The 12,015-nt window shown below is 38.5% G+C and overlaps 1 long non-coding RNA gene across 3 annotated transcripts in view; it reads left to right on the top strand.

Moving 5' to 3' along the window:
* Positions 1-12,015, top strand: part of LOC125486176 — a 238,423-nt gene that overhangs the window by 197,407 nt on the left and 29,001 nt on the right. For all 3 annotated transcript variants that reach the window (XR_007264861.1, XR_007264863.1, XR_007264862.1), the window contains one exon: positions 738-820. This is a non-coding gene — a long non-coding RNA (uncharacterized LOC125486176). The remainder of the gene's footprint in view (positions 1-737; positions 821-12,015) is intronic.

Here is a 12,015-nt window from a genome sequence, read left to right as displayed (position 1 = left end):
CAATACACTAAAGGCATTCATTTCCCCCCTTATCTAGCCTATTGGTTATAACTTTTAAAAAAAACTTTAATGTAATGTATGAGCTATCAGCCATTTTATTTTCCTAAAAATAAGTTTTTCCATGTTTATCTTTTGTACCCTCTGCTTAGGCAGGGGTACCAAAATATGTGAGAATGATTTATTCTGTTGTACAATTTAAAATTTCCATAAATAATTTTATGTATTATTTTCTAAAATGTTTGTTTTGTTAAATGTGTTGTCTTGACAATGATAAATACCTCTTTTTCATTCTCTGGTTTCTGTAATTTTAAGAAAGTGAGGGAAGCTTCTGAGACATTTAAGTACTCAGGATTTTGGGAGCAGCATGCCTATATTTTATGTTGAGCATTTATACAGTCAAAATCAAACCCTCATTCCAGTCATGCTGCCTGTGCCATTGACCATTGGATGGAAACAGGTCTTCCTCTTTGCATGGTGAGAGAGGATTTTGATGCAATAGGCATAGACTGTTATGAGAATCTAATGACTAGAGGTAAATATACCTTTATTATCTAGCTTTATAAAGGTTATGTGCACCAAAGAATGAAAACATGATATGAGAAAATATCTATTTTAACTATAAATCTATAGATTTCCTTTGATAAATAGCTTTTGCTGAAGATAGAATGTCTTAAAAGTTGCATTTCACAATTATTTTATGTATTTCTAATGTGTCTGTTTTACTTTTGAAATCCTAGCCATTTTGCCAGCCCATGGATTTTCGCAGACAGTCACCTTCAATCATCCAGACATAAAATTTGTAGCTACAATCACTTACAAGGTATGAAGCATTACATGTATTCAACATTTTAACCAAAATATTGTTCACCAGAAAGAAAAGATCATAGATAAGCTACCCCACAGTCATAGATTTCCCATTGTGTTTAATCCCACAGCACTTGCCTGGCAGACTCTGATTCCAATCAGGAGCTAAGAGATCAACAGACTTTTTTGTACCCAGCACAGTTTTAGAACAAAGACAGAGGTTCTGCCCATGGGTGATTCAGTAAAGAATTGCCTTAACTCTGAAGCCTGACTTTTCATGTATGTTGTTGTTCACAACACAGACTTTATTGGTCACTCTTAGGCTTTTTATAAAGTGATGCAGCCTGTATAAGATGTCATCCCCTTGTTTTTGTCAAAGGCCTTTGGGTCTTGCCAGTACTTGAGCTCTAAATAAGAAGTTTATGTTTTAATGATGAAAGCCACACTTTCATGGTGGGAGGCTATCGCCATGGGTTTTGTCACTCACGCTGTTCAATGCTCTTTGCTAGCTAACACAGTAGTACTAACAGTTTTAGTAGATTCTCCTACAGTACTTCGACTGAAGAAATTACAGCATGTTTTAGAAGCATTTCAGGCTGCCTTTTTGCTGACAATTGACAGCGGGTGATTTAATCTGCCAGACTTATGCTGTTAGAGTAAATTTGTTTCTCTTTCAAGCCAAAGGGTGATTTATTGTACTTTACTGAAATGAGAAACAAGAAGTCATCCAAAGATTGTTTCCTGACTGATCTCATTCCATGGAAAGCACAAATAACTACGAATAAATACCTGAAGAGTCTCCCTTATCATATTTGTATGTGTTCAAGATCTTATTTGTGGAGTTGGAAAAATAAGTCAATTTGAAATTAATTTTATGGCCCAAAATGTAAAGCATTCATGAAGTTTTAAAAATGACATGATCACACATCTGCTTAGATCACAACTTCATTCCATGCCAACAATCTAGTCATATGCATTATTACAATATTTGAGTTCTGGTTTGAAGATGTTTGCGTTTCTTTTCATGGCTCCCTGAATACTTTAATTCAGAGGTCATTTTACAGATGTCTAACTATGGCGTAGTTAATATTTTCTCATGGTCTGTGTGGTGCATCTGATCCAGCAGAAATAGATATTTTGAAAAATAATAAATAAACCTCCTTCTGCATATGATAGTAAATTTACTTTTGGCCTACTGACCAACTTCTAATCTTTATGATTTTAGGTAAACTATTTCTGGCCTATAGGATCTAGAAATTAGTTTCTTAAAGTATATACTAAGTATGTTATCACCAAAAATCACCCTTCATTTCCCTAATGTTACTTTTAAACGCTAATTCTAAGCAATATATGGAAACTACAGAACGCTATTTCACAGAGGGGTCAGAGGCAACCTGGGTAAGTCTCCTGTATAGTACTTTGGATATAGTAAAGAGCAGTGTCTTGGATGATATGAAGACGTACAGCAAAGCTTCATAAAATGTATAAAAAAAGAATAGAGAAGTTAAATTTTACAAGGCCCCTTAGAGATGAGGCTGAGGAAAGAACAATGGCAAACCAGGAAATGACAGAGGAGTTGAATAAATACTTTGCATCAGTCTTTGCAATAGAAGCCACTAAAAGCATTCCGAGGGTCAAAAGAACATCAAACAAATACAATAACTATCACTAAAGAAAAATTGCTAGGGAAACTAATGGGGCTAAAGACCACTAAGTCCCTGGACCTGATGGGCTTCAACCTAAAATATTAAAAGGAGTGGCTATGGAGATAGTGGATGAGCTAATAGTAATCTTCCAGGAATCCTTAGATTCTGGAGAAGTCCGGGAGAACTGGAAAACTGCCCACTTTAACACCTGTATTTGAAAAGGAAAGAAGACTAAAAAAAGGTAACTAAAGGCCAGAGATAGTAGGAACTGCCGATGCTGGATTCTGAGATAACAAGGTGTAGAGCTGGATGAACACAGCAGGCCAGGCAGCATCAGAGGAGCAATAAAGCAGACATTTCGGGTCTGGACCCTTCTTCAGAAGAAGGGTCCGGGCCTAACTATAGGCCAGACTGTAATTGGAAGAATGTTCGTGTCTATTCTAAAGAATGTAATAGCAGAGCATTTAGAAATGCATAATATGATCAAGCAGAGGCAGTGTAGCCACACAAAGGGAAAATTGTGCCTGACAAATTAACTAAAAGTCTTTGAGGAGGTAACAAGATAATAAAAAAAGGGGAAGCAGTGAATACAATCAGAATTTACATTTAGATTTTCAGAAGATGTTTAATAAGGTATCTTTAATTAGGCTTCTTAATAAGATAAGAGCCCATAGTGTTAGTAAATTAGCGTGGATAGAGGACTGACTAACAAATAGAAAACAGGGAGTTGGTTTAAGGGAGGCATTTTCAGGTTTGTACAAGGCACTAGTCAGATCACAACTGGAATATTTTGAATAGTTTTGGGCTTATTATCTAAGGAAAGATTCACTGGTTTTAGAGGCAGTCTATAGAAGGTTCAGTAAGCTGAAACCAGGTACCGAGGGAGTGTCTTTTGAGGAGAAGTTGAGTAGATTGTACCTGATCTCGTTGGAATATAGAAGAACACGAGATGACTTCAGAGCCATAGAGTCATACAGTATGGAAACAACCCTTCGGTCCAACCGGTCCATGGCAAACATAATCCCAAACTAAACTAGTCCCACCTGCCTGGTCCTGACCCATATCTCGCCAAACCTTTCATATTCATGTACCTATCCAAATGACTTTTAAATGTTGCAATTGTGCTCACATCCATCACTTCCTTAGGAAGGTCATTCCGCAAGCGAACAACCCTCTGTAAAAATTTTGCCAATCGTGTCTTTTTAAAATTTCTTTCCTCTCACCTTAAAAATGTGCCCCCTAGTCTTGAAATCACCCCTCCTAGGGAAAAGACAATTACCATTGACTGTTTACGTCTCATCATTTTATAATCTTATATCAGGTCGCCTCTTAACTTCCCATACACCAGTGAAAAGATTCCCAGCCTATCCAGCCTTTCTTTATAACTCAAACCTTCCATACCCATCAACATCCTGATAAATCTCTTCTGAACCGTCTGCAATTTAATAATATCCTTCCTATAATTGGGTGACCAGAACTGGACACAGTATTCCAGAAAAGGCCTCACTGATGTCCTGTGCAACCTCAACATGACTTCAAGATTCTTAGAGGGCTTGACAGAGCAGAAGTGGAAACATTGTCTCTCCCTGTGGGAAGTTGAAGACTAGAGGGCATAATCTCAGATTAAGGTTTCATATATTTAAGATGAGGAAGAATCTCTTCTCAGAGATGAGAATCTGAAGATTTTTTTTATCTCACAGGGTTCTTGACGCTTGGTCATTAAGTATATTCGAGTTTGAGATGGACACATTTTTAACCTGGAAGGGAATCAGGGTTTGGGGTAAAAGATAAGAAAGTGGAGTTGAGAATTATCAGGTCAGCAATGATTTCATTGAATGGCGTAGCAGACTCGATGGATTGAATGGTCTACTCACGTTTCTATGTCTTATGGTCTAATAACATCTTCCTGTTTCCATGACTGGTAGTAGTGAATTAGCAGAATGTTTCCAAAATAATGGAAGTAAGTTGTGAAACAAGATCAGTAAATAAATTAGGAAGTGTCTGAACATATAAACAAGGAACATGAGTGCGCCACTCAGTCCTTTGACCCTACAGAAAAGAGATTTAAAGACGGTGGAATAATTATGGCATCCAGTTGTTGTATGTGACTTCAGAAATGAGCAAGGCCCCATTCTTGGCAATGTGGTTAATGAAACCTGCAAGTTGGTTTTAATTCCACTTTTATTTCTTATTCATTGATTTGCTTCTCAGGACCGTGGACCTGAAGATTTGGAAGTAGATATTGTTAGTACTTATGTCTAGTAGTAGATAAATCTAACATTATAACTACATCAGTTGGGATCTTCCTGGCACTTGAGAAGCCAGTTGGGAATCAACCACTTTGCTGCAGGTCTAAACTCACATGTAGGCTAGACTGGGTAAGGATGGCAGATTTCTTTCCTTAAAATACCTAAGTGATCCAGTTGGATTTTTATTACATTCTAGTAGTCATTAGAATGGAGACTAACTTCGAATTCCACATTTTTGAAATTGATTACATTGAAATTCCACCAATTGAATTTAATTCATATCTCTAAAACGTTAGCTGTGCCTTTGGGTTATTAATGATGTTGCTACACTCCTCTGTTGTTGACTCTTCATTGTCTTCTTCTTTCTCCTCTCTACGTGGGATGGTTCTAGCTATGGGAAGCTAAAGTGAGAATGGCAAAAAGATTGCTTACGGCAAGGGTGAAAGTAAGAAGTGATGCTGCAAGAACATTGAAACAGTGCAGCAAGAATTTTAACAATCAGAGATGTGTTGCAAAGATGATGGAGTTCAATCTTCAAGTGACATAGCCTAGCAACCACGCCTCATCCATTTAAAATTCAGTAGATCATAATTACTCATCTACAAGAAAATGTGATCAGTTAGTCATCGGCCCTTACATTCATATGCCTTATCTCCCCTTCATTAGTACTCTTGCAAGCTTCATGCACTCACACCTCACATATACTTGCACTTTTTAACTGGAAAAGGCACATCATCCAAACATAGTTTATGGCAAACTGGCAGTCTGTCCCCTTTTCCTGCAGGAGAAATCGGCAAATAACTGGAGGCAGCAGGAAAGACGTAGAAGAGGAGAAGCACTCCTGCAGGTTTAACCCCCATGAAGGACTGAATCACCTTGGCAACACATGTCAGATTATAAACTTCTCCCTGCACTGCTTCAGTTTTTTTGCAGCAATGCTCCTGGCATTAATCTCCACTGTTACTTCTTTGTGTCACATCTGGAACATCTGTGTGGAAAGCCCTCAGTGTCCTGTGGTTATGGGAGATTTCCTTACAAACTTTTTGAGACCACCAGTGCAATGTCAGAAAACCTTGGTGCTCATACTGCTTTATGTTCAGCTATTCTTCAAAGAAGCCCAGCTAAGTTTACGTTCTTAAAGTTTTATATCATTTCATGCAGCAAACAGTTCCCTTTCTGTGATGCCGATTCCCTTTAGTTAGCTACTAGGAGTATCGGTGCCTTTGCTCATGTGCATTGCAATGAGTGTGTCCAGGGTAATTGTGAATAAAACCCCATCTTTATTTTTAGGTGTTTATCCATTTTAACCCACTGTCACTTTCATACAGGCACATTAGAAGAAAACTTATAAAGTGTGCACTAGACAGTGAATTGACTTAGATGACCTCAGTGTTCTGGACTTTTTTTTTTAGTGTTTTTCCCAGTCTTTTGTTTGGGCTTCTCAAAAGAAATGATTTGTGGAAGTGTTGTATCCTTGCATGAGTTTATTTTGTGCTAGGATAGCTAATAAAGAATTTAAAAATGCAAAATACCGTGGAAGCTGAAAACCTTGAACAAAAGCCAAAAAATGTGCTGGAATCACTCAAAGATCTGACAGCATTTTTCGGGAGAGGGTCAGAGTTAACTTTTACATTCAAAAAGCAGTTTAAACCAGTGTTAGCCATTTGTGGGGCGTTTCTAATTCTTGCCACTAAAATGTCGATGTGACTCAAAGCATGATTATAGCTTAGAAAGAGGTAATTTGTTTCATCATGTCTGCAGTGGCTCCCTGCAGGATCCACTCACCTAATGACACTAGCCCTCCTTTTTCCCCTTGACCTTAACATTTTTCTGTCAGATAATAATCCAGTTTTCTTTTGAAAACCATGATTGAACCTGCCACCAGTCCCACCCCCACCACAGTCTTGGGCTGTGTATTCCATGACCTAACTACTTGTTGCATAAAAGAAGATTTTCTTCCTAAATGTAGGAATCTAAGTGTAGAATTGAATCCACATCTCCAGAGAAATCAGTGATTTGAATGCAGAACCTTCGATCATTCAGTCATTCTTGGTATGTGTAGATCAATAGATAGTTATTGGCTGTTGCCATGTTTAGGTTAACAGTTTACAGGTTAGAAGAGAAAGTAATTTCTAATGGAGGTAAATAAGTCTGTTGTTTTGAAATTCTGGGAAATATGACATATCCAGATTTGTAGACTGCTATAAAGTATAGAGAAAGTAGATCTAAAAATAGATTTTCAGAAGAATTTAGTTGTTATTCAATTAGACAGAGACAGAATATGGATTTTATCGCAGGTACATGTGAAATATTATAAACAAATTTGGAGAAATAAGTGCAAAAGAAATTTATTTAGCTCAAAGTTTGTATTTGGAAGGGAGCTGGGACTTCAGTAATAAAAGTGTGCTTTTCACAATCAGACTATAAGGTGTAACAATGAAAAGAGCTATAAAGAAGTGAGGAACTATGTAGAAATCCTAATACGTGGAAGTTTTACTCAGTGTACTGTGTTCCAGTTTGGTTACAGCATAATTTTTAAAAAAAATTAGAAAAGTTGAAGGAAACAACAACAGGTTAGGACACAAGCATGAAGAACATAGATTTATAGAGTCATACAGCATGGAAACAGACCCTTTCGTCCAACTCGTCCGTGCGGACCAAACCAAACTCACTTCATTTGCCTGCATTTGGCCCATATTCCTCCAAACCTTTCCCATTCATGTACCTGCCCAAATATCTTTTAAATGTAAATTTTTCTGAAGAAGGGTCCAGACCCGAAACGTCAGCTTTCCTGCTCCTCTGATGCTGCTTGGCCTGCTGTGTTCATCCAGCTCTACACCTTGTTATCTCTTATTTTAAATGTTGTAACTACCTGCATCTACCACTTCCTCCAGCAGTTCATTCAATATACACAATATCCTCTATGCGAAAAAGTTGCCCCTCAGGTCCCTTTTAAATCTTTTCCATCTCACAATAAGCCTATGCCCTCTAAACCTTTAGTTTATGAATATAGATATATAATTGCATGGTGGCTAACACACCACCTCCTCATGAAATCAACTATTTATGATATTTGTAAACTGAATTTGAACTACTTTATCACTACAGATGATATCTTCCTGCATGATGATAATGAAATAGGGAGGAAAGAATAAAACCTGTTCATGGATTTAATTGCTCTTTCTTGGAATCTGGGCATTATTGGCAATGCCAATATTTGCCCATCCCTAGATGCCCTTGAGAAGGTGGAGGTGAGCCACCATGTTGAATTATTGCAATCCATCATGTGCAGGTACACCTACGGTATTGCTAGGAAGGGCCAAAGCTGTAGGCTCACCTAGAACAGAGGGAAACCTCTCTTGAGACTGAATCATTGTAGGTGTAAGTGTACCTTTTTGTGCATGAGGTCATTGGGCTTCCAACTTTAATGGTCTCTTCTGATCTGCTGCAAGGAGGCAACTTCTATTGGAGTGACAGCCTTTATGCGTATTATCCACCTTGGGACTTTAACAATGCTGATTGGCTGATCTGCATCATAGCTCACCCCTTGGATAGTTCCCCAGTAGGAAAAATGCAGCTGTTCCAACATGGCTCCCATTCCCCCCGTCATAATTTTTGGACAATTGCTATTGAAACTAATGATCTGCAAAGCTATTTTCAGTGTGATAGCATAGAGCTGTTAATTTTTGCAGATCCATAAATTAGGAGGTGGTATGGTGAACTTATGAAATACCAGTTGAATGGCAGTATGAAGTTCTCATTCCTGAGTGGCAAGAGGCCTGTTTGAATGTATCGGCATCTTCATTATGACATTATCTTGCCTCATTGATGTATGGTTTCCTATCTCCCACCTGCTGCACAGAATCAAGATGGTGACAGTTCCTGACATAGAATCACTACAGTGCAAATAGAGGCCATTCGTCCTGTCAGTTCTGCACCAACCCTCCGAACAGCATCCCATCCAGAGCCACCCTATCCCTGTAACCCTGCATTTACCCTGTCTAATCCATCTAACCTACACATCCCTGGACATTATGGGCAATTTAGCGTGGCCAATCCACCTAAGCCTCACAACTTTGGCCTGCGGAGGGAAACCAGAGCACCCAGCAGAAACCCACACAGACACGGGGAGAATGTGCAAACTCCACACAGTCACCCAAGGCTGGTGTTGTGAGGCAGTAATACTGACCACTGAGCCACCATGCCGCCAAATAGAATAGTAACCTGATGACTCCAGCTTGCCTTTGCCTTTCCAAAGCACAGTCAGTGATCAACATCTCAGGGAATGCTCAGGGCAGCTTTGAACTGCCAGTGCTTGACCAAGTGCACAATGAAGTGTTAAAGATGCTGCCAGCAACAGGAATCCCAGGAGGACCTGGTTTTGGCCAGTACTTCTGACTGCAGTGAATTAGAGAGCACAGCAGCTGAGGTGACATTGGGCTTGGTGCATAGACAATGAGATGAGTTTGGGAAGATAGCATAAGAAAACTTGTTAGGGCTTGTAGAGAGAAGCCCCCCATGAATCTTGCCAAAAATGATGTAGCTCATTTCTACAAAGATTTAGCCTAACACAGCAATCCAAGATTCATCTAATCTTTCAGATTTCTTCAGAGCAAGTGTCTTTGTGAAAGTATTTATCCTGGCTCTCGGAGTTCTGCCTCACAGAGGTGTGATGGATTAAGCGAATCACTGACTGCAAAAGCTTTGCCACAGTGGGACCTTGGATATAGAAGTGTCAAAGTCAACATGGAACATCTGGAACTTGGAGGTTCTTGACAAGGATATATCAAAATCTGGGATGTGAAGGAACTAGGCAATGGAGGGACAGTACATCTGTTCTTTCTATGATAAATTATCTGATCAAGTAGTCTGATCCTCTTTCTCACAGACAGTTTCATCCTACTGAACTGATGAGCCTCATAAAGAAAAATGTTGTCTGTGTTCGGTCTAGTTACTTAAAACCACTAACAGTTTTTCAATCATTGTCAATCATGATGATCAATGGGTAAGGAGAAAAACTATACCTCAATATCTGGTATTAGATATTTTAAACCATTTGAAATTGTACATATACAATAAATATATCAGCATTTTTGGAAGGAATTGAAGGGGATTTAAATGTTTCTTAGGCAAAATTAGAAAACTAATTATCAATGAGCAATTTTATGCTTTGGATTCCAGCCTCGCAGGCAACTTGATGCGGTTGTATGAAATATTTAGAATCACTTGCAGGCTTGAGTGGTACATTGCTACACTGAATCTTGAAGACTGGCAAACACTTTACTGTATGTAAAATATTCCTGTTTAGCAAGTATGTCATCCGCTCAGTGCACTAATATTGAACAGATTACCAGAGTAGAACTGACAGACTTCTTTAGCAGAGTCTGTTGACCAACCAAGCTGAAGATTTGCATATGTCAATATTCATTTCAGTATTTTTAAAAAATTTACTTTTTCAGATATTTTTATTTCTATTCGTTCTCAACTTTATTCTCACCTCACCAGTACTTTCTTAGATGGAGACAAGCAGATTTTCCATTTGGAATGTCCTTATGATGATGAAAAATCTGTGTTGAAATTTGCTTTCCTTAAGAAATGAAAAGACGAATTTGCTTTGCATGGTAATGTTAGCATTAATGAAGGCATACAAAGCGACGTAATGCTAGTGGAATATGCAATGGGAATCCTGGTCTGCATTTACTACAGCTTTGTGTGTTCATAATCTTAGGTTAAAAGGTACGCTGAATAACTGATTCATTTTAACTAATTAATGATCCTGAATGATGCACTAAAGCAGCAATCCACAAAGGTATGCATGCTCAATGCAAAAATTGACAATCTAGGTCAGACCTGGCTTTGAAAGGAAAGGAAGAGTTTGAAACGTTACCGTTGTACAAGTGATTTTTTTTTCAAAATGTAAGTGTGTAAAATGTAGCTGTTGGTAGTTATGTTTCAAGGAAGAAACTGAAGAAGACTGGAAGTGGTGAAATGTTAGGGCAAAATAGTACCATATTAAGGCAGGATAGTAAGGATGCTAGAGTTCAGGAGGGAGACATTGATTGAGGCGCTCCATCTGTTTCATAAAACTATACTGAAACAGTCAGCCATCTGCAATGTATTCCAAGTGACAGTGAAAGCTGGCAATACCCTCAACATTAATACTTCTTCCAGTCATCATGTTGGAGAGTCTGAAGAGTGATGTACTTTGCCTCTAGATAGCAAGATCTTTCTTGTTGTTTAATGAAAGAATCACAGACTAAAAGATATTGTTTGATAATTCTGAATAATTGTGCAGTGTTAGTATTATGTGGGTTTAGTGGGCATTTGGCTCACACTCACAGTGAATTTGTGTTCTCCAAATGAAGGAACATCACCATGGGTGGCAGTGTGGCTGCTTTGCAACTCACGTGGAATACACAGATCCATGACCTTTTTCAAAAACTGTGCCTCATGGGCCTTTTTTAACATTTGGGACTTCCACTGCTGCTATTGCTGTGGACTTGTGGCTTTTAGTAATAGCATTTACCAGCAGTTGTTCAAATACATATGATGTGGAACTACCACTGAAATGAATGCTCCTGTAGTACTCTGCACAATGTTGAGGGCATCTCTTCATTAAGCCCACCAATTTGATGTAGAGCAGTGACATAGGTGCTCATCATTACTCTCATTAATAAAATCAAACAAAATGTGATATTTCCTTTGGAGTATAGGCCATAATCTCCATAGCAGTAATGGGAGAATATGTAGATATGCCGTTGTCTGTGGCCTATGGCAGCATTGACATTTCACATTCCCTATTGTTCCTCACATTTCCCCATGTTTTCTGAACAGCTGTAATAAACTTACTGTTACAACAAAAACAATGTGGTATTTATATAGTATCTTTTAATGTAGAAATGTAGTGTAAGGTATTTACAAAAGCCAAAGGGGGGAAAAAAGTGTTGAAGTATAGAAAGAGATATTATGACATGAAAGTAAAATTCTTACAGAAAAGTGGAAAGCTTAAGGGACGGAATTCCAAACCTTGGCACCAATTTAAGACTGAGATGAAGAAGAATTTCTTCTCTGAAGATTGAGAGTCTTTGGAAGTCCTTGCCACAGAGAGCTGTGGGGGCAGAGTCCTTGTGTACATTAAGCTGAGAGAGATAGATGGATGCTTGATCAGTAGGGGAATCAAGAAAAGGGAAAACACAGGAAAGTTGGAAAAGAGAAGTGTTAGATCAGCCATGATCCTGTTGAACAGCAGAGCAGGCTTGAGGGGCTGAACAGCCTAGTCCTGTACCTGAGACAGTAGGAACTGCAGATGCTGGAGA

The sequence above is a fragment of the Rhincodon typus genome, chromosome 26 (genome assembly GCF_021869965.1).
Source record: "Rhincodon typus isolate 14 chromosome 26, sRhiTyp1.1, whole genome shotgun sequence".
Taxonomy (NCBI): domain Eukaryota; kingdom Metazoa; phylum Chordata; class Chondrichthyes; order Orectolobiformes; family Rhincodontidae; genus Rhincodon; species Rhincodon typus.
Note: the sequence above shows the minus strand (reverse complement) of the source record. Positions and strands in the feature narration are given on the sequence as shown.